This window comes from Leiobunum rupestre, chromosome 1, assembly GCF_980474605.1.
Source record: "Leiobunum rupestre chromosome 1, qqLeiRupe1.1.hap1, whole genome shotgun sequence".
Classification (NCBI taxonomy): domain Eukaryota; kingdom Metazoa; phylum Arthropoda; class Arachnida; order Opiliones; family Sclerosomatidae; genus Leiobunum; species Leiobunum rupestre.
In genome coordinates, this window is record NC_143384.1 from 9,565,636 (window position 1) to 9,588,789 (window position 23,154).

Here is a 23,154-nt window from a genome sequence, read left to right on the forward strand (position 1 = left end):
AACTGTGTTAATAATGGGAATATTATTTTTATAATTTCCTTAATAATGGGAATATTATTTTTATAATTTCCTTAGTCAGTGATTCATTTTCAAAAGTTCCAGTGAACCACACACTATGTGACAATATGAGGGGTATTGTTTAAAATTATCGAGTATGTAGTATAAATAACTAATTAAATATCTTTTTGTGACAATGTAGATGACACTCAGGTAATGTCTAACAGTGAAATACCAATGACATCAACTCCTTTAAAAACATCCATTGATTTAACAAGTAACTTTCTTATGCATGAGAAACTCAACTATATTAAATTATTACAAATATATTGCATTTTAGGGCTAGTTAATCATGATGGGAAAAGGAGTCCTAAGGATTCATTATCCATATATTCACCAGCCACTAAAATAAAACTGGCCATTGGATTGAATAGAAACGATCTTCTACCTAAAGGTAGTAACACGAATATCAAACTTAATATAATATAACAATATTATATAGGTATTAATATCATTATTCACTTTCCTAAGATTTCATTACAAGTCTATTGAAAAGTTTAGTTCATGAATTTTTATTCACGAATGACATGCCTTCAACAGCAAACCTGATGATGGATGAGGATCAAGTAAAATCATTAGTCCTTCGGTAATTATTTCTATATAATTAATTTACATTTCATTGTATTAGGAATATAAGTCATGGATAAATTTAAATGACATGGAGCACCACCCACCTTCAATTGTAGACATTGTGGAGTATTACTTCAAAAGTACCAAGCTTCATAAAGACAAAGAGAACTGTAATGTCATTAATATTAACTTAATATAATTAGTATAATTGTTAATTAAATGTTTTGCATTTAGTCTTGAGAAAACCCGTACATCCACATTTCGGAGGTCGTGGGATTTTTTCCAGAAATGATCGCAGTAACTTTGGTATCACTGGTACATTGCTTATATATTATATAGATAATTTCAGGACTTAGTTTCTTTTTAATATTTTAGATGAGGCAATTTCAACTGAATTTTGTAGAACTTCTTTTAAATCGCCAACTATGGTTTCTACTGGTGGGTATTATACAAAATGTTCTGATAGATTTCGACATAAAATTTATTTAAACACCTTATTTTAGATAAAATCCAACAGTCTGAAAAAGCCAACAAATGATACACCACGCAAAGTTAAACTGAAAAAGAAGCTAAAAGTAAAATCAACTCTTTTAAGCCGCAGTCGGAAAAGAGTAGTTGAATTAAAATCTAAACTTCCAAAAACTCAACCAGCAAAAATAAAAAATTTAATTTTAACTGCAAAAGAGTTTCTCACAAAAGAGCAGGGAAGTTTTTTTGAGTCGCAATTGCTCAACAACAACCGTTCAAAAAATGGGAGAAGATGGCCTGAATATGACAAACAGATTGCTTTGGCCATTTTTTATCGTCTATTTTCTAAACTCTTTCTGCTACCAAATCCAAGAACTTTAAGAAAATGGATGGAAGGTGTCATCATAGAACCTGGTTTCAATGACAACATTTTTGAAGCTTTGAGGAAAAAAACTGAAAATATGTCATTAAGAAACAGAAACTGCGTGCTGCTTATTGATGAAGTCAGTTTAATGTCTGGTCTGTCCTATGATCCTGCCAAGGACCAGGTTGAAGGTTTTGTAGACCATGGCAACGGGGAAAGAGAAAAGGTTTTGGCAATTGAATCCTTTGTGATCATGATCCAAGGGATTTTTAAGCCTTGGAAACAAGTTCTCAACTATTCTTTCGCTCGTGGGACTACAAACTCTGGGAAAATGGAAACATTTCTCAGAGAGTGTATAATTAAGCTGCAAAAAATTGGAATCATGGTACGAGCAGTTGTAGCTGATCAAGGTCCCGCCAATAGGTCCCTTTTCAACCGCCTAAAGTTATCAGAAGAACAACCTTTTTTTATACACAATGGTCAAAAGATTTATGGATTGTATGATCCACCTCACTTACTAAAAAGCCTGAGAACTAACTTTCGGACTTATTTGATGGAAGTGTCTGGTAAACAATATGACCGGACAAGACCTTTAAGATTAGCGCCGAAATTGAAAAAAAAAACACACACACATTCATCCGACATCATTCTCAAAGATGAGAGTCAGAGATGCGGCACAATTATTCTCTCACGCCGTATCTGCAGGGATGTCAACGTGTATAGCATTTGGTATGTCAATTTAATTTTTACCACAAATTTCAGCTGTACACATTAAAAATATTTGTTGTTAATTAAACTTTAGGAAAACTGGAGGCAGAAGCTGCATACTCAGCAGAGTTTATTGCGAAAGTTGACAGAATGTTCGATGCAGTAAATTCTTCGAAATACAATTCGACCAAAGAACTTCGAAGAATGCTTACCAAAAACTCTGCCCACCATCAAACTTTCAATGATTCAGTAGAAATGCTGAAATCGATAAAGTTTATCCTGCCTAAACCAAGCATCAGAATTTTCTGTGTTGATGGCTGGTTGCTAGCCATAGCAGCTATAAAAGGGCTTTGGAATGATCTCCACCAAGAAGGAGCTAATTTCTTGTTCACAAGGCGGTTTAATCAGGACCCTCTTGAAAATTATTTTTGCAGCGTGAGGCAGAAAGGAGGAAACCGCCAAAACCCAAATGCTTTGCAATTGAGGGATGCTTTCAAGCAGTTGTTAACGCAATCTTTTCGGCCAAAATTGCGAAGAAGATTTTGCCGAGATTCTTCTCAGTTTAAAATCTTTGAATAAGCAACCATTGAATACGGTGAAGAAAAGGGCACTGGCTCCAACCTACAAAAGAAAAGAGTTTCTGGCATGAAGGAAATTGATGGCAAGACTGTGGCTGAAGCGTTTGGAAGTACAGTTGACGTTAATGCTTTGTCATACGTGACAGGCAGTGTCATAAAGAAAGTAAGAGATTGCCATCAATGTGAATTTGATAAAACAATGTGCCGCTTCTTTACTGAGTCTGAATGCCTGGAAATCCAAAGCTAGACATTGACACATCTTAAAGCCTATTCCTATAATAAGGGAGATTTTGGAGGGTTGATTTCTCCATCTGAGGTCGTCACTGCATTCATGCTGTAAATTGAAAAGATATTCATTAAAGTATTTAATGAAAAAATTCATGAACCTGATATCTTAACAAAATTAGTCAAAGAGACAGATGAAGTTGATGGTTATGACATTTGTCCCGGTTTTAAAAGAAAAATAATTTATTGCTTTTTAAAAATGATAATTTATTATGCGGTGATTTTCATAAACTGGGACATAGCGGAGGAAAGGGGAAAAAAACAAGAAAAGGAAAAAAGGCAAAAAACCAGACACCAAATTGTTGAAAGTAGCCCATCTAGGGTGTTAAACTTAGGAGGGATGCTTGCAACCAATTGTTATCGTCTTAAACCTTCGAATTGTTTGATCAATATCGATTATTTAGAATTAAATGCCAGCCATTTTAAAAATCAAACCATTATGGACTGGAAAACAAATATTTTCCTTAATTATTCCTGGGAATACAAACTTGATCAGTAAGCACAGCACTCATCCAGATGATGAGGATGATGACCCTTATTGTTGGATATCTTCTGGAGGCACAAAAGTAAATCTTTAAGTTAAATCTTGATACTTTCAGAATCTGATTATTAAAATATTTTTTTAGGTTATGATTGAACACGGCGAACTTATACTGGAATTGGGTGTAAGAACACTGTAGGAGCACGTCATATTTGCTGAACTTGGTCATGAAGTGGCCGGTGCCTTCTACGGACATATTCAAACCGGTGTTAACAGTTGGTTACTCTTAGAAGGTCATACCATTGGTATTGGAGACACTATCGCTGATCAGCTGAATGTACAGTTTTTTGTAAAGACTAACCGTTCAACAAAATGTTTTGTATAGATACAATGACTATTCGTAAAGCCAACAAGATGTGAAAGACTTTATTGAAAAAAAAAATACCATTATGAATTGGAGCCTTCACTCCGTAATACTCTGAGGCAGACTTTTGATATTCAAGTCATAATCCTGAATGATGCTCATGATAAAACTGGTGCAAATTGCTAAAAATCTTTATCAGAGTTTAATAACTTCAAAGTTATGGTTGGCTCTGGAGCTAAAATATCCAAGGTTAACATCTCAGAAGTTTGTACCTGTTGTTTGTGGTCAGATTGTAGAATGTCTATTCTTTTATTTTCCACTTTTCCATTAGGTTATGTACTGTATAGGTCAACAGAAAATTGACGGTAAACGAATTCCTTTTGGTTTTCGCAAAAGAACCTTGCCATATTTCATCAAGGATGATTATGGTCCTGAGAGTCCTATTTGGCTGGGTGGTAGAGAAGGTCTTATTTATACAGTTGTTAAAACTGCTGAAACAGGTAAACTTTAATTTTGCCTTTTTAAAAAATCAAATTTCAAATCTATGTACTTTAAAAGGTTATATCCAACGTCGTTTAATAAAGGCTATGGAGAGTGTTATGGCTACGTATGCAGTAGCGGCCCCAGCAAGTTTTTCTGGTGTTGCGAGATCTCATTGCGAGGTCAGGCGTTTCGGTCTTGCGGTCAAATGTTATTGGTCCAGTCGTCCTGATCCCGTTTCGGCGCCCCCACCTATGACGGTGCCCGGTGCGGTCGCACCGTTCGCACCGCCCTAGGGCCGCCGCTGTACGTATGATGGAACAGTCAGAAATAGTACAAGCCAAGTTATTCAGTTCCGTTATGGTGAAGATGGTTTGGACTGTGTCGCTGTTGAGTTTCAGAATTTACCAACAATCAAACCATCAAATAAAAGATTTGAACTGAAGTTCAAATTTAACATTCAAAATGAAAGGCAGTGCGAGCACTTTTAATGAGTTGCCCAAAATACTTTCCACATTAGTAATCTAAGAGCACCCATGGATCTGAGTCCCTTGAAAGTTACCCAAGGTGTAGAAGAATTGGTCAAGAAGTTGGTTATTGTGCAAGGCAAAGACAGACTGAGTCAGGGTTCAAGCCAATGACAATGTTACATTCCTATTCAGAGCTCTCTTGAGATCCACTCTTTGCTCCAAAAGAGTAGTTAATGATTTCAGACTATCTGCTGAAGCTTTTGACTGGCTGCTCTGAGAAATTGACAAGAGATTCCAGCAGTCTCAAGTTCAACCTGGGGAAATGGTGCGAGCTTTAGCAGCCCAATCTTTGAGAGAACCCGCCACTCAAATGACCCTTAACTCTTTCCATTACGCTGGTGTGTCAGCCAAGAACGTAACCTTGGGTGTACCCCGTCTAAAGAAAATTATTAACACATCTAAAAAACCTAAGACTCCTTCTCTCACTGCTGCTGCTCGAGATGCAGAAAAAGCCAAAGATGTACTATGTCGTTTAGAGCATACCACTTTTAGGAAAGTAACAGCCAACACTGCTATTTACTATGATCCAGATGCTCAAAACACTGTCATCAGTGAAGATCAGGAACTTGCCAATGTCTACTACGAAATAACTAACTTTGACCCATCTAGAATTTCTCCTTGGTTAAATTAACTGAAGCTTATGTTATAATTATTTATCTCTTAATAACATTATATTTTAATGGATTTAGTCCAGGTTTCAGTCCCTCGTGGCCACCACAACCTGGTTCACCTGGAAGCCCTGCATCACCATTCATCAAGGTTCAAGTGGTTCAGGAGGCAGTTCACTAGGTACGCCCCTTCTTCCTAACAAGTTAAAGATTTGTAAATTATTCTTATTATTTTCCATAATTCACAGGGGCTATGGCTGGATTAATTGACCACCCACTTCAAGCAGTAACTTCAGATAATCCATTTGTATATTTGATATTCTCTCAATCTCATGCCTTCACTTCTTGGAGAAAAGAAAGTAAAAATTTGGAACACCTATTTCAAAATTGAAAAATTTAAATTCAAGATTAACTGTCATGTTATAGTTTGTAAGATATTATGGCCTAATTGGAATTAACAATATTTATACTACATTGCGGAGAAAATTAACAGTACTTTCTAATACTAAGATAATCAAAGAAATGAACTACCAATATAAACTCTGAAATAACAAATTCTTTACTTTGGCTTTGTCATAAAAACCCTTTGAGTTTGAGAACTTATTATATTTCTGTGGAAAATAAATGTAATAGTTTCAACTAAACAATTACCTGAACAATCTCCTTTTACAGTAGTAGAAGTCTATGATAGTTAGTCTTTTTAATGGAAATTATAGACGGTAAAATAAATGGGGGTGGAATTTCAAACCGTCATTGCCACTTAAAAACTGGACACTAGCCAGGGAGGGAACACCGGATTGGTTGGTATTGGAGTATGCGCAGAGACCAATTTTTAACTGTCGCCGAGTAACAAATATCTATATCATGATTCTTCGTAGAGCACGTGGCGCCATCTAAGTAAACTGACCATTATATTTCGGGAATAAAAGCTAGACCAAATGGTTGTTTAACTGTAAATTTACCTATAACTTGAATTCTTTAAATTAAAATACAAATTATTAATTATTAATCGTAATAGACGAGAAAAACGATTGAAATGACTTCAGTGACAATTAAAGTCGCGAAGGGGGGAGGCTGGCAGCCATGCTGTCACGAAACGTTTCCCCTTTTTTCCTACCCCCAAATTCAAAAACCCTTCAGAGGCTGGGAAGCCGTTGGAATTTATTTTACCGTCTGAAAACACTATTTTACTGAGGCCCTTTTCCTGAACAGACAACTCGTTAACAATTATTGGGCTTAGAATTTATTTCAATTGTAAACTGAGTGCCAATGGGAATTCAAAAATTTTTCTGGTTTAATAATTGGGTGATGTGTTCAAAGAATGAAATTTAATATGCTCATAATAACAAATTTTCTGCTTGCATGAAACAATGATGTTTAACAGTTTAAGAAACATTTTCTTACTAAAATAAAGTTCATGGTTGAAAAGTTTATATATTTTTTTTTATAATTTAAATGTACTTTTATTAGGCCTATAACACAAATTCTGCTTTGTTTAATAAAATTATCAAAGTCTACAGCTGCATGCTTTCAATCAAATTCAAATTTATAGCCTTTTAGTTCAAAAACTGAACGATAGATGTCAGTATTTTTAGTTCTTTGCTTAGACACTACGTGGCACTGGGGGTAAAAATTTCCAACCTTTTTGATGCATTGAGTGTCCAGTCTATGTAGCGATAGCTTATATAGTCTTTGTTTCCTACCTATATAGTAGCCCGCTTTGTTTCGGGCACCGTCATTTTAATCCTTAGACCCCACGTCTACTACAGCAGCATATTTCGAAAATATTGTGGTCCTACGTTGGTATGGTGTAACTAAAAAGTGGAAACTAGGTGGCGGGGCTATTGTTCAAAATAGCCAAAGTCGGCTTGTAGCAAACCTGATACACTTTCTAAAAAAAGAAGCGAGGCTCTCATGAATTTTGCACTCTATAGTTAATTCCAAATAATTAAGAATCACCCTTCATAGTTGTATTTCTTGCTTTTGGCCCGGTATGGCCTGCGACCTCGAGGCGAACAATCCCTGGAGAGAGAGAGAGAGAGTTAGAAATTTCAGTGTAACCAGGCCCTGGTGTAACCGCCGAGGCAAACGCACATACTGAAGCTAGAGAAAAGAATAGAAAAGAGTTGTATTTCTGGAAATGAATACAAGCGCATGCGCATATTGGGCCAGAATCCGATTCAGTAAACAAAAGATAAATCCCATAAAGTAAACCAAAGATTAATCCCATATAGCAAACAAAAGATTAATCCGGATTCATCCCATATAGTAAACAAAATATTAATCCGGATTAATCCTATACAATAACAAAAATCCCATGTAGTAAACACAAGATTAATCCCATACAGTAAACAAAAATCCAATGCAGTAAACACAAGATTAATCCCATACAGTAAACAAAAATCCAATGCAGTAAACACAAGATTAATCCCATACGGTAAACAAAAATCCCATACAGTAAACAAAAGATTACTACCATATAGTAAACAAAAATACCATACAGTAAACAAAAGATTACTACCATATAGTAAACAAAAATACCATACAGTAAACAAAAGATTACTACCATATAGTAAACTAAAATGCCATATAGTAAACAAAAATACCATACAGTAAACAAAAGATTACTACCATATAGTAAACTAAAAGGCCATATAGTAAACAAAAATACCATATTGTAACGGCAGAAATAATCAGTCGTGGAAAAGGTTCAGACGAAAATACGGGATACGTTCAGCAGCGCTCATCGGACTCACCGATTAGTAATCGCTGACATCGGTTACCTACTGTACGCTTTTTCGCGTTTCCGGTTTGGACGTCACAATAGGCATCGGCTGGAAGAGCCGGGTTTTCCGATGACTGACGTCATTACTGACGTAAAACTGCTATAAATGCTACGCCATTTTAAAAAACACCGATTACTGAATAAAAGCGTTCAGCAACTTACGATGTCATTATGACGAAAAAGCTCATCGGTGGAAAATATCAAATCCATCGGGTTTTTTTTTTCGTTGACTGTTACTGAACGTACCCACGGTGTATTAACTATATTTGAAATATTAAATTTAAATTTGAACAAATTTATAACCATATTGTACATTAACTTAATAAACCCGAGAAGAATTTTAGAGAAAAATGCTATAGCTCCAGAACAAACCCAAGAGGAATTTTATAAAAAAATAATTTTTCGAGTTACCGGATTTTAGAAATAAAATAGCGAAATGCGAAAACATTAATTTAAATTATTTTTAGACAAACTAGATTTTTCGAGTAACCTGGTTTTGGAAATAAAATAGCAAAATTTTTACGCATTAATTTAAATTAATTTAATCAAAAAACCAATTTTCGAGTAACCGAGTTTTGGAAATGAGGTAGTGACACGCGTACCAATTTTTTAGATGGCGCCTGTATCAACTGGTACGAAATTCAAATATCACACTAGCGCATGGTCGATTGGGTACCGCGAATCGGCCAGAAATCTCACTTAAAATTAAAAAATGGAAAACGTAGTTCTCAAATAATCAGTACTAAATAAAAATATAATTTACAACAAAGTCGGTCCTAATTTAAAAACGTTATGTGCATTTGAATTCGAAAATTGCTAGAAATAAATCGCCCACAATTAGCAAATACCCCACTTCCGGGGCCCCGATTTCATGCCGGGGGTTTTGTTGTCACTTCGGGGAATATTTTACTGAGAGTGACGTTATTACAAGAAAAAAATATCCCCCTAGCGAGGCGCTGTCAAAGGCTACGTGTGACGCAAAACGGCGACGAAGCCCGTAATGCAACCTGTCTTGTGAATAACTCTCAATAAAACTTTTGCATGTGACACACTTATGTTAAATAACATGAAAAGGTAGAAGAGTCCATAATTACAAGGGCGCAAAAAAGCTAAACCCTAACAAATTTAAAAGTAATGATAAACCTTACGAAATACTTCGACCAATAGTTCTTTATCATTTAAAATACGCCATCTACTGGATAAAATTAAAACTCGGATGAAATAGATCTTTGAGTAAAAACAAATTAAAATTAAATTAAAATAGCATAAATTTCCAAGTGGTATTTTACAATATTATAACATATTAAATGGGGGAAGTTTTCGTGGAAAACGTTTATTGGAGCGACGAAAACTAGCATTTTTGCTTATAAAATAGGGGAAAAGCCGACGGTCGATTGGAAACAGTGCATTTACGAGGTAGGTGTAATCCTTTAGATTACCCTTCCCCCACATACATACATTATTTTGTGTGTTTTAAACTTTGGTAATCGCCGATTCCCCCGCACTCTTGACTAATAATTTATAAGCTCCCACCTGGTAGAAATTACTGGTCTTGACCATCTTGTACTATTTCAGCCATTTATTAATAGTTATTCTTGAGTATTCCTAAAGTGCAATATGCCAAATGTCCTAGAATTCAAAGAAATAATAAATAAAAACCATTCCACAGTTGTTAAATATAATTAAAATTAACCTTAACTTAAAACTTTTTTGAACTGTCCATAGGAATTTAATATAATTTATACAGATCATAGAACATAGTATACCCTCTCTTATTGATTTAAATTTAAGTTGAATAATTAAATGGTTAGCATCAGGTAAATTATAAAAAAATACCTGCCTTTCACAAGGCTAAAATTTGAATCCTTCGCAATATGACCATTGTACAAGCTCCCTCGCCTGACCCAATTATTTCACAATATTCCTAGTCTCGTAGGCGCTGAGATTTTTTCGGGAAAAGTCGACATTCTTCCGTCAGCCGACACCAAACCCATGAAGACATTTCTAAGTTCGGCAAGCTGCATACTGCTTCCAGGTAAACCAAACGGTTCAAAAAAGTGAAATTTTCCTTTTGCATGGTCAAGACCACGTCCCGCGAAATAGAGACATATAAAACAAACGAACTAATTTATTTGAATCTTCGATACAAATAAAGCAAACGAATATGTATCGCTTATGTCAAAAATGTATTTATCTCGACTTAAGGATGGTGCTCTTTGGCAAACATGAGGAGAGAAGGAGTGTAGGCAATTATCTGCTCTGTGTGAAGGGCTGGCGGTCATCTCCCCCGTGGCCCACTGGCCCCGCTTCTGACGGCAGCTGACCAGTAGCCAAAGAATCGCTGATTCCTCGCCTAAGGAGCCGTTCTTAAATAACGTAACGCAAACATGGAGTCCCAAATGCAGAAACCGCTACCTCCTAAATTATGAAAGCCCCCTCCACAACAATAACACTCTAAACCTTAAAATAATTTGTATTATTATTGGTAATAATTAATTTCTATCATGAGTAAGAAGTACCAAAAGAAGCTAAATTTCTCTGTCGTCGGTAACAACTGTAACAGCTTCAGTAATTGTCGTTGTTACATTCGCTTCTGCTCGGTAGCTCTCAACTCTTTTTAGTTGGCTTTTGTTCTGAGGATTACTTAAAAATTAGTGTGAATAGCTGGCACAAACATGTTGTCTTTTAATTTTAATGTTACAGAAACGGATTTTTTTTACTTTTTCTTATACATTCGATTATTTTTGAGAGCTGTAACCATAAACCACAACTACTTGGTAACCGTAGTGTGATTTCAAATAAGATTCGTAGATTTGTAAAACTTCAGGAGCTAGTTATCTTCAAATGACTTTGAGCGTAAGATGTCCACCATCTATAACGTTGAAAGTATTCCTGCTGCATTCATTGCCGTCTTTAGTCACCATGTATATTAAACCGCGTCTAGAGACACTTTGGAAAAATGGAGGTGGAACTACCTTCAGGGGATATTAAGTGTTCCCTGCTACCTAGACGCCATGAATTCCGGCAGATTCGCACTAGGCCCAATTATAAAGAGCGGTTAAAAATCGAATGCAACAATTTTATCTGGGAATATAGTGCCGATTATATCAAACAACTTTAAACTTCAATAATAATTACTGAATTAAAAGCAACTTCCATTTTCCAAGATGGTCGTCAAAGATACCATAATATTTTATACCTAAGGGGTAAGACTATTCAATCGTATTAACCGTTTTGAATTATGATTTAATCGCCTTCCGGTTTTCTGTGAAGAATTTATGGAGTGTTGGCGGCCATTTTACAAAATGGTTACTGATATTAATAAAAAGTTGGTCTGTGAGATAATATTGCTTAAGTAAATTGACCGTTGGTATTAAGTTTTTAATCCCTTCCTTTGTCCAAATATTAAGTTAACAAAAATACTCTTATTGGCAGCCATTTTCCAAAATGGCGTCAACGAAAGCGTCTACGGGATTAAGCCTTTAAATATATTTCTTAGATCAAAGGTGTGCCGATTTTCATCTTATTACTACAGGGACACCAGCGTTATATAGTCTTTGGTTACGGTGACTTGTATTAGCAGATGAGTAACCGACACTGGCGCCAGTAGTCTGTAATTTTGATATTTTGTGTTGTATTGTATTTTGAATAAATTGGTGGTATTTTTCGGGGTTTTCTAGTGTGCACGGGGAAATTCTTAGTTAGGATAGTTTAGAAGATGCCGCAGGGATTAGAAATGCCGGTGCCATCCTGCCTAAATGCCATCGAAGATATCAGTCAATAGCAAAGTTTTGTGGTGTGCGCTTTTACCGGGGGTTTTAAATTTCTTACCCCTTTTGACCATTAGTCGGGGACAACTCCACCTTCAGCCGTGATTGCACCTAATAATCAAAAATTAAATTCACGTGACCAGTGGTGTAGTCCTAAAATAAAAAGAACCGGGGCGCTACCTGGGTACAGCCAACTTCGATTGCGAGCGAAATCGAAGTTGGCTGTACCGGCCGCTATAAATGCACGTCCAACTTCGATTTTTAGCGTGATCGAAGCTGGCCGTAACTAGGTAACGATTTGAAATTGTTATGGTATTTTTCTGCGGGCAAAATTTATCATAAATTCACACACCCTTTATTCCAGAAAAATGATATACGAATTAGAAGCAAGGCGCGCTCTGGCAAGTTGAAAAAAAGAGGCAGGGCCCGCCCTGGCAAAATGGAAAAACCAAGGCGGGGCGGGGCCCTGCCCGACTACACCACTGCACGTGACGCGTAGGCCACGTGGTCTATTGGTACAAAACCATGGAGCACACCCAGAGATATCATCTTTTTCAAAAACTTCGTGTCTGAGGGTTGTCAGAACAACCGTTCGGTTGTCTACTGAACCACGGTACCACCGAGCTCGAATATGCTTTTCATCGGTCGGAAAATCTTTATTCGGGTATTAACTTAGTCGTTTTAGTCGACAAGAATAACCGTCACATAGTCATCAACATAAAGATGGCTTTGCTCCACAAATCTTCGACGTTTCTTTCTCGCTGGACGAAAAACTCTCAATTCTTCGAGCGTCGCCTGAGATGTCTTTACTCACGACCACAACGTAGTCCCTTCACCGTAATGAGTTGGCCACCCCTTCGATGGACTTCGTATCATAGTGAAAATACTTGTGACAAATTTGCAATAAGTTTAAACCGAAGATTTAATATCATGGCAGATGGCACACAAATTAGGTTCGGTGAAAATGGCATCTAAATGGGGTTTAGCTAAGGAGGTTTAGTAGTAGTTTTTAGTTTCCTCTCATTTAAGAGTGTGCATGTTTTAACCATTTTTATGTTTATAACTAAAATTTGGTCTTTTGGTATGGCAAAATATATTTCCTTATTTCATCTCTACCTACAAATTCAAATAGTAGCGTACTCCGGGCAGTCGGTTATAGTAGATTCGCAGTAGTAGTAAAATAATTGTAACAATTGGCAACTGGTAGGCCTAGCCAAATCTAATAGAACGGTCAGGGGATAAAAATTGTTATAATACTTGCACGTACCTTATTTTGTCTTTAAGAAATAGTTTTTGGCCTAAAAAGTTTAAACGCAAAATATCGCCAAGTATTTGGGTTTGAATTTTCGCCGCCATCTTAAGGTGTATCGCCAGCGCCAGCAGCTGCACCTTAGTGAGCGATTTGCGGACTACAGAGTAGTATCACCTCGTAGCTTTGGCCATGGCTGCCATTTTAAGCGCGTTTTTTTCTCTATAGGAAAAAGCATGGGTGACGTTGCGTGTTGTGCAACTGACACTACTCTATACTAACTTTTAAAATCGCGCAATTTCGGCTTAGGTCTCGTATAAATGGAACAAATCTTTCACCTCTTCAGAAGCGCGCGCTTTTACGTTGTTTTTGTGTCTCACCGATTTATCACCACGTGTCACAGCGGACGCGCGCTTTTCAATTTCCCGAAATTTCTTTATTTTATTAAAAAGTAAATACTTAATATTTTTTATGCTTTTTTCCCCATATATTTTAGTTTTAACGGGCTATAGGGCTATCTAAGCGGTTAAAGCTTGAACGCTCCCCTTTAAAGCCTTATTTTAAAGCTTGACCATTCCCTTTTAAACCTTATTTTAAATTATCAATCCTGGCCTAATTCTAATGAATACATTTTTAAATTACATGGACGCAAAAACTTCATATTTTATATTTTATATTTAAATAACAATGTAATGTATCGCCTTCTGATTTTGGTAACGGATCCGTAAACGTGGCTTGACGCGTTAAAATATAGACCTAACTTTAAATTATTTTATGCCTTATATTTAACAATAAATTTAGTAACGTTTGGAGCAGTATAAGTGAAAATATATAATATCTACATATTTATTAGAGGGTACATTGGACAGTACTTGAGGAGCTCTACAACCAGGTGCTTATGATTCGTAAGGATCAAAATTGGTCCTTATACTCGAAATTTGCTATTCTACTATTATCCTTGAGAAAAATTGTCCTTAAGATAAAGTGCGGGTAAAACGTCTCCTTAGAGGCGTAATGACCAAGAATTTTTCTTTCTTATTAGGCTCATATTTCAAGATGGCCACCTTGATAAATATTGAAATTTTATATTTAGCTGCTATAGTGAATGACAAAAAACACCTAAGAGCGATTTTCAGTGAAAAAATAATAATAAGAAATGAATATCATAAATAATTAATTATGATAATAATTAATGATTACTCTTTTTAAGTTGTTTGTTCCCACGAATAAGGGTATAGTTTATTTGACCGCAATGAAGTTTGTTGTAAGATAATGCTCAATATTTATTTTCATAATTTAATTTAAATAATAATCAGCTAGGCTAATACCCAAGGCAGCACCTTAGGCCCAAGTCATCTAGAGTTGGCAACCCGTAGCAAAGTGTCAGAACGGTGTTCGCAGTTGGCAACCCAGGGCAAAGTGTTAGAACGGTGTTTGCAGTTGGCAACCCGGGGCAAAGTGTTAGAACGGTGTTCGCAGTTGGCAACCCGGGGCAAAGTATTAGAACAGTGTTCGCAGTTGGCAACCCGGGGCAAAGTGTTAGAACGGTGTTCGCAGTTGGCAACCCGGGGCAAAGTATTAGAACAGTGTTCGCAGTTGGCAACCCGGGGCAAAGTGTTAGAACAGTGTTCGCAGTTGGCAACCCGGGGCAAAGTATTAGAACAGTGTTCGCAGTTGGCAACCCGGGGCAAAGTGTTAGAACGGTGTTCGCAGTTGGCAACCCGGGGCAAAGTATTAGAACAGTGTTCGCAGTTGGCAACCCGGGGCAAAGTGTTAGAACGGTGTTCGCAGTTGGCAACCCGGGGCAAAGTATTAGAACAGTGTTCGCAGTTGGCAACCCGGGGCAAAGTGTTAGAACGGTGTTCGCAGTTGGCAACCCGGGGCAAAGTATTAGAACAGTGTTCGCAGTTGGCAACCCGGGGCAAAGTGTTAGAACGGTGTTCGCAGTTGGCAACCCGGGGCAAAGTATTAGAACAGTGTTCGCAGTTGGCAACCCGGGGCAAAGTGTTAGAACGGTGTTCGCAGTTGGCAACCCGGGGCAAAGTATTAGAACAGTGTTCGCAGTTGGCAACCCGGGGCAAAGTGTTAGAACGGTGTTCGCAGTTGGCAACCCGGGGCAAAGTGTTAGAACGGTGTTCGCAGTTGGCAACCCGGGGCAAATTGTTAGAACGGTGTTCGCAGTTGGCAACCCGGGACAAAGTGTTAGAACGGTGTTCGCAGTTGGCAACCCGGGGCAAAGTATTAGAACAGTGTTCGCAGTTGGCAACCCGGGGCAAAGTATTAGAACAGTGTTCGCAGTTGGCAACCCGGGGCAAATTGTTAGAACGGTGTTCGCAGTTGGCAACCCGGGGCAAAGTGTTAGAACGGTGTTCGCAGTTGGCAACCCGGGGCAAAGTATTAGAACAGTGTTCGCAGTTGGCAACCCGGGGCAAAGTGTTAGAACGGTGTTCGCAGTTGGCAACCCGAGGCAAAGTGTTAGAACGGTGTTCGCAGTTGGCAACCCGGGGCAAATTGTTAGAACGGTGTTCGCAGTTGGCAACCCGGGACAAAGTGTTAGAACGGTGTTCGCAGTTGGCAACCCGGGGCAAAGTATTAGAACAGTGTTCGCAGTTGGCAACCCGGGGCAAAGTATTAGAACAGTGTTCGCAGTTGGCAACCCGGGGCAAATTGTTAGAACGGTGTTCGCAGTTGGCAACCCGGGGCAAAGTGTTAGAACGGTGTTCGCAGTTGGCAACCCGGGGCAAAGTGTTAGAACGGTGTTCGCAGTTGGCAACCCGGGGCAAAGTGTTAGAACGGTGTTCGCAGTTGGCAACCCGGGGCAAAGTATTAGAACAGTGTTCGCAGTTGGCAACCCGGGGCAAAGTGTTAGAACGGTGTTCGCAGTTGGCAACCCGGGGCAAAGTATTAGAACAGTGTTCGCAGTTGGCAACCCGGGGCAAAGTATTAGAACGGTGTTCGCAGTTGGCAACCCGGGGCAAATTGTTAGAACGGTGTTCGCAGTTGGCAACCCGGGGCAAAGTGTTAGAACGGTGTTCGCAGTTGGCAACCCGGGGCAAAGTATTAGAACGGTGTTCGCAGTTGGCAACCCGGGGCAAAGTGTTAGAACGGTGTTCGCAGTTGGCAACCCGGGGCAAAGTGTTAGAACGGTGTTCGCAGTTGGCAACCCGGGGCAAATTGTTAGAACGGTGTTCGCAGTTGGCAACCCGGGACAAAGTGTTAGAACGGTGTTCGCAGTTGGCAACCCGGGGCAAAGTATTAGAACAGTGTTCGCAGTTGGCAACCCGGGGCAAAGTATTAGAACAGTGTTCGCAGTTGGCAACCCGGGGCAAATTGTTAGAACGGTGTTCGCAGTTGGCAACCCGGGGCAAAGTGTTAGAACGGTGTTCGCAGTTGGCAACCCGGGGCAAAGTATTAGAACAGTGTTCGCAGTTGGCAACCCGGGGCAAAGTGTTAGAACGGTGTTCGCAGTTGGCAACCCGGGGCAAAGTGTTAGAACGGTGTTCGCAGTTGGCAACCCGGGGCAAATTTTTAGAACGGTGTTCGCAGTTGGCAACCCGGGACAAAGTGTTAGAACGGTGTTCGCAGTTGGCAACCCGGGGCAAATTGTTAGAACGGTGTTCGCAGTTGGCAACCCGGGGCAAATTGTTAGAACGGTATTCGCAGTTGGCAACCCGGTGCAAATTGTTAGAACGGTATTCGCAATTGACGTCACGGGGCAAAGTGTTAGAACGGTGTTCGCAGTTGGCAACCCGGGGCAAAGTGTTAGAACGGTGTTCGCAGTAGCAACCCGGGGCAAATTGTTAGAACGGTATTCGCAATTGACGTCACGGGGCAAAGTGTTAGAACGGTGTTCGCAGTTGGCAACCCGGGGCAAAGTGTTAGAACGGTGTTCGCAGTTGGCAACCCGGGGCAAATTGTTTTAACGGTGTTCGCAGTTGGCAACCCGGGGCAAATTGTTAGAACGGTATTCGCAGTTGGCAAACCGGGGCCAAGTGTTATCATTGTGTTCGCCAATGGCCACTCGGATCAAAGTATTTTCATTGTGATCGCAGTTTCCAGAGACGTATAAAACGCACATTTACGTATTATAGTCGCCTTGGATGTATACGTGTGTTGTGTGAGGCTGTGCACTGCTTTTTGTCCTTAATGGGCTAGGTTTTCACCCGCGTAATTAAACTCTTTCGATCACCATGGTTCCTACAATCTTCGACTTGATGGTTTCGATTAAGCTTCTCGTTTGGTTCGGAAAAACGATGTAGGCAAAAACGACAATAATATGTTATGTGTCCAAATTTCGTGAAATTACACAATAATCGACTTAAGCTTTGAATAGGACCAATTTGTTTTTGTTGCCTCGTGTGAGATATAAAAGGTCGATTTCACGATCCGTAAAAATTATTGGAACTTACACAGAAAAAACAACGCTTAGCTTTTAAACACATTTCTCACATCTAAACATGTGTTTTTCCTAAACGGTAAAAAATTATGTTCAAATCCTAAACGCTAAAATTTTAAACACTTCGTACGCGTTGCGGCCACTTAGGAAGTGTTTATTTCGCAAACGTTTTCGGGAAGTAAACGTTTTTCTAAACACACTGCTTAGGTTTTAAACAAAACGTTTAGTCGGAACCGTTTCGTATTTACGCGCCAGCTAAGTCTCGTCACAGGCGCCATTTTACTTCAACCGAGCTTGGCAGAAGAGACTGTTGGTGTGGCCTTCTGGACTTCGAAGCTCTACTTTATGGTTAGTATAAATTTTGTTATTTAATCATATTATAAGATGGTTAATTAACAATTCCCACGAACGTCGTAAGTTAAATGTGTAATGAAAGCCAACTCTCTTAGTCTCCTATAATTGAGAATAAATTCTTAAGCCTTGTCCTTCTGCCATTACACCTCTCTAACATCATGTGAGTTAAATTAGTACAATATCAAATAATAGAAATTTGAGCTTTCAATTTCTCTCACATGATAATGTTTGAGAGGAGTACACAGACTGAGTTACTTTTAAACTATATTTAATGCCAACTTCTCAAAAGACTATTTTGTTATCAAAGTGTGATATTATTTTGTTGAATTAAAATATTTTAAATCAAACTAAGTGTCTGAGAAATTATAAATGGTAATGAAAGCTAAACGCATTAAAAGTAGTGCTCTGCGACATCCTGAGCTGCATACATCTACGGAGCACTAATACCTTAAAATAAAACAAAAATAATTAAATTTATTTTGTAACATAAACACATAAAACTTAACATATTTAAATCTTCAACACCTTTTAAAAAGGTTATCATTTATACAATGTAAACACCACGAATTTAAACATGTTTTTAGCCTAAACGTAAGGGGTTTTTAACACGTTTAAAACTACAACATATTGACTTTAAACACGTTGATAACCTATACACTTAAGTTACTAAGCATGTTTATTTATTTAACCGTGTTGGCTTAAACATGTTTAGGTTTCAGATGTGTTTAAAAAAGCGTTGCATTTTGGCGTTTAGGAAAACGTTTAGATTCGAAACGTTGTTTTTTCTGTGTATATATCGCCGAAACACTTCTTTTTCATTACAAAACACATTAGTTAAACACTATTTTACCGTTCAAACTTCTCTAGCTTATCACCATTTATTTCAAACAGGAAATCAATATCTGAAAGAGCTAGCTAGTCCTCAAATGCCACGTACTTTTGCACGTGGTATGGATGATCATTACAACGAATCGCATGCAAATGACCTAGAACCGGCCATCAAAAATCCTTATTTTCCCTATTATATTTTACGTTCAGGAGGCCAATTTTCTTTATGAGTTCTTCAGGTAAATCAATGAAAGATTCACCAATTAATGGTTAATAAGTTATGATGTTCATTTTCATAAACGTAATCCGATCTAAAATCCACCCATTTCGCGGGTTTTCGAAATCCTCCATGTTTCCAAATCACTTTGACACACCGTCACACACGAGTCAATTTGTCTTTGGATGATATCCGTCGCTAAAGTTTGTTGCATCTAGGAGCAACAAACACAGCACCACACAAGGAGAACGCAACAGGTCAAAAGTCATACATTTTCTTGTGTACATTTTTCATTGGTTAGACGCTTTAGCGTAAAGGTTCGTCCAAACGAAATTTAAACACAACACTGCATTAGCATGTTTAAAGGCAAGCTGCGTTCTCCTTTGTTTGTTGCTCCAAGGTTACATAGTGCTTTGGTGATAAGACATAAATTAAAAAACTTACAGTGATACGAGTTACCTAATTCCTGAGTGTATCGTGCTCTAATAGTAATATACCAATTTATCCCGTGGACCTTAGACAGTTTACCTACAAGGTAGTTTTCAATAGCCGGTCGATGACGATTAATGTATTCCTCAAGGTCTGTTACCACTGATCCAAGGGTAAATCGCGTGCCAAATGTAGACTTACCCTTCAAGCTAGTCAGGAACAAGCAGCCGGTTCAGCTTTAACTTGATTATTCTTTAAATTTAATTTAATAAGGTCCGCTCGTTCTGAGGAATTAACGATGCCCATAGGAAATTCGAGTTTATCGACATATTCCTGTAAAGCCTCTTCGCACTGATATAAGAAGAAATCCTAAAATTCTTCCTATGCGTCATAATGTTGGACAGTAGGAGATGGAACGGTTTGGACTTCAGGATTATCCCCGATTTAATATTAAATCCTAGCCTTTTTAACGGAAATAGCAGTAGAAATTTACCCCAAAGTCAGCGTTTTGGATAGGAATCCGAACTTAATTGGCTGAGACCAGTGACGGATATCTGGTTGACGGGTTCATCCACAGCTTGTGACGTTGATGGTTGAAGACTGAGACCAGTGACGGATATCTGCTTGACGGGTTCATCCACAGCGTAAGACGTTGATGGTTGAGGACTGAGACCAGTGACGGATATCTGGTTGACGGGTACATCCACAGCGTGTGACTTTGATGGTTGAGGACTGAGACCAGTGACGGATATCTGCTTGACGGGTACATCCACAGCGTAAGACGTTGATGGTTGAGGACTGAGACCAGTGACGGATATCTGGTTGACAGGTACATCCACAGCGTGTGACTTTGATGGTTGAGGACTGAGACCAGTGATGGATATCTGGTTGACGGGTACATCCACAGCGTGTGACGTTGATGGTTGAAGACTGAGACCAGTGACGGATATCTGGTTGACGGGTACATCCACATCGTGTGACTTTGATGGTTGAGGACTGAAACCAGTGACGGATATCTGGTTGACTGGTACATCCACAGCGTGTGACGTTGATGGTTGAGGACTGAGACCAGTGACGGATATCTGGTTGACGGGTACATCCACAGTTTGTGACGTTGATGGTTGAAGACTAAGACCAGTGACGGATATCTGGTTGACGGGTACATCCACATCGTGTGACTTTGATGGTTGAGGACTGAAACCAGTGACGGATATCTGGTTGACTGGTACATCCACAGCGTGTGACGTTGATGGTTGAGGACTGAGACCAGTGACGGATATCTGGTTGACGGGTACATCCACAGTTTGTGACGTTGATGGTTGAAGACTAAGACCAGTGACGGATATCTGCTTGACGGGTACATCCACAGCGTAAGACGTTGATGGTTGAGGACTGAGACCAGTGACGGATATCTGGTTGACGGGTACATCCACAGCTTGTAACGTTGATGGTTGAGGACTGAGACCAGTGACGGATATCTGGTCGACGGGTACATCCACAGCGTAAGACGTTGATGGTTGAGGACTGAGACCAGTGACGGATATCTGCTTGACGGGTACATCCACAGCGTAAGACGTTGATGGTTGAGGACTGAGACCAGTGACGGATATCTGGTTGACGGGTACATCCACAGCTTGTAACGTTGATGGTTGAGGACTGAGACCAGTGACGGATATCTGGTTGACGGGTACATCCACAGCTTGTAACGTTGATGGTTGAGGACTGAGACCAGTGACGGATATCGTAAAACAGTAAATATCCGGCTTTGGGTGGTGGTGTGGATAGCACTTTCACCTCGCAGCAAGAGGAACCGGGTTCGACCGCAGCTTGTGGCACTGGGTGAAAAACCGGAAAAACTTCTTCCGCGTTGAGTTTGCAAATTTTCTTCCCACTGGTTTAAGGGGTTTTCCCTCGAGCTCATCGGCTTCCCCTTCCGTAATAACCTGTATAGGTTATAGGTAATAGGTTGTGTAGGGAGCTGTTGGCTCGCGTGGCATGAAGGGTTTGTCACCACCCTCTTACGCATTGTAGCCCGTCCACCTGAATTAATGGCTTTAAAAGTAACTTGATGACTTGGCCTAAGGTGGTGCCTTGGGTATTAGCCTAGCTAGCTGATTCTCCGCCGATCCATTGCGATGCTTTCTAGGAAATTTTTATTTATTTTTCGGTTATACTACAGGCGCTTAAGGAGCGCCACTCCTATTCCTGAAATTATTTCAAATTGGCGAAGCTTCAGTGGCTCAGTCGTAAATCAGTTGTCTATGCAATAGAACCGGATTCGATTTCCGTCCTGTACGAACTATTTATTTTCGCTTACATTCAATTGGTTCGTATTTCTGAATTTTTTCATTGAATAACGATAAGCGTTCCTGGGAGAACCCCGCCTTCGAGCAAACCATCCGGCGTTTAACGGAACTCGCCTCAAGCAACCGCGATAGGGCTCGGCTCCTTTCGTTGAATTCAGAGGACTCCGGCACCTGGCTGAGCGCGCTTCGTTCGCCTTCTCTGCAATTGTGGTGCCCATGTCGACTCGCTCGGGACTCACGGTTTGAGCTGCCGTAAAAGCGCTGGTCGCCTCTCCAGTCGTGCCGCCGTCAACGACATCGTTAAACGTGCCATCGTATACGCCGGTGTGCCTTCTATCCTCGAACCTCCGGGTTTGCTGCGGAACGACGGCAAACGTCCTGACGGGATGTCGCTTGTTCCGTGGTCCGGAGGGAAGTCTTTAGTGTGGGACTTCACGTGCACCGACCCTTTGGCGCCTTCATATTTGGCTTCTTCTTCTACAGCCCCTCTCTGGGCTGCTACCCAGGCTGAATCGAAGAAAAAGGCAAAGTTTTCAGCTCTCGAGCATCGTTTTCAGTTTCGTGCTTTGGCGGTTGAAACCCTTGGCTCCTTTGGGCGGGACGGCTTGGCCTTAGTGCACGCGATTGGTCGGAAAATACGCGAAGTGGAGAGTCGCGTTCTGTGGAATTTTTGACGCAACGTATCGGCATTGCCGTGCAACGGGGTAACGCGGCCGCGGTAATGAACACTTTCCCACCTGGCTCCTCCCTCGAGGACAATTTATACAAACTTTAAGTGTTTTTTTTTCTTTTGTATTTAAATTTTTGTAGATAATACATAACTTACTGTTTTGTAGAAAGTTGAGCCATATTTCTAGGTCTATGGTCGAGATGGCCTGCCTGCTTTGCGATCGGGACATTTTCTACCTGCCAGTTAGGACCCCGCTGATTATTGAAGGCGGAAGCGCGCTCGCCTATTCTTTCGACCTGCCGCTTTTCGCCGGACAATTGAGCATTGCAATACGATTATCGATTTTTCATTTACTAACTCGTCTTACTAGTTACAACTGACAATTCGTTTCTAACCTTCGTTTTCGCTACGAGGTTACGAAAGTCAATATTATTACAAGGCTTTCTACAGAATTTCGAAATCGTTTTCTCAACCTTTATCATATATTTTACGGGATTCAGGGAAATATTTCTTATATTTTCGGTACAAGAAAACTGCATTGAAATATTATTTATAATATCAATTCATAACTTCGGTCATAGCCGCTTTTAAGGAGTGTATTACCTTTATGGGAAAACGTTTGAATGACATAGTTTGATTATTATGATCGCAATGGAA

General features: G+C 39.5%; 1 pseudogene across 1 annotated transcript; it reads left to right on the top strand.

Moving 5' to 3' along the window:
* Nucleotides 1-3,440: 3,440 nt before the first annotated feature.
* LOC149961055 (DNA-directed RNA polymerase II subunit RPB1-like) lies at nucleotides 3,441-5,884 on the top strand (annotated as a pseudogene). The gene is made up of 8 exons (XR_016472219.1): nucleotides 3,441-3,596; nucleotides 3,657-3,853; nucleotides 3,897-4,139; nucleotides 4,207-4,375; nucleotides 4,434-4,489; nucleotides 4,652-5,527; nucleotides 5,580-5,674; nucleotides 5,742-5,884. The product of XR_016472219.1 is annotated as a DNA-directed RNA polymerase II subunit RPB1-like (transcript).
* The last annotated feature ends 17,270 nt before the right edge of the window (nucleotides 5,885-23,154 follow it).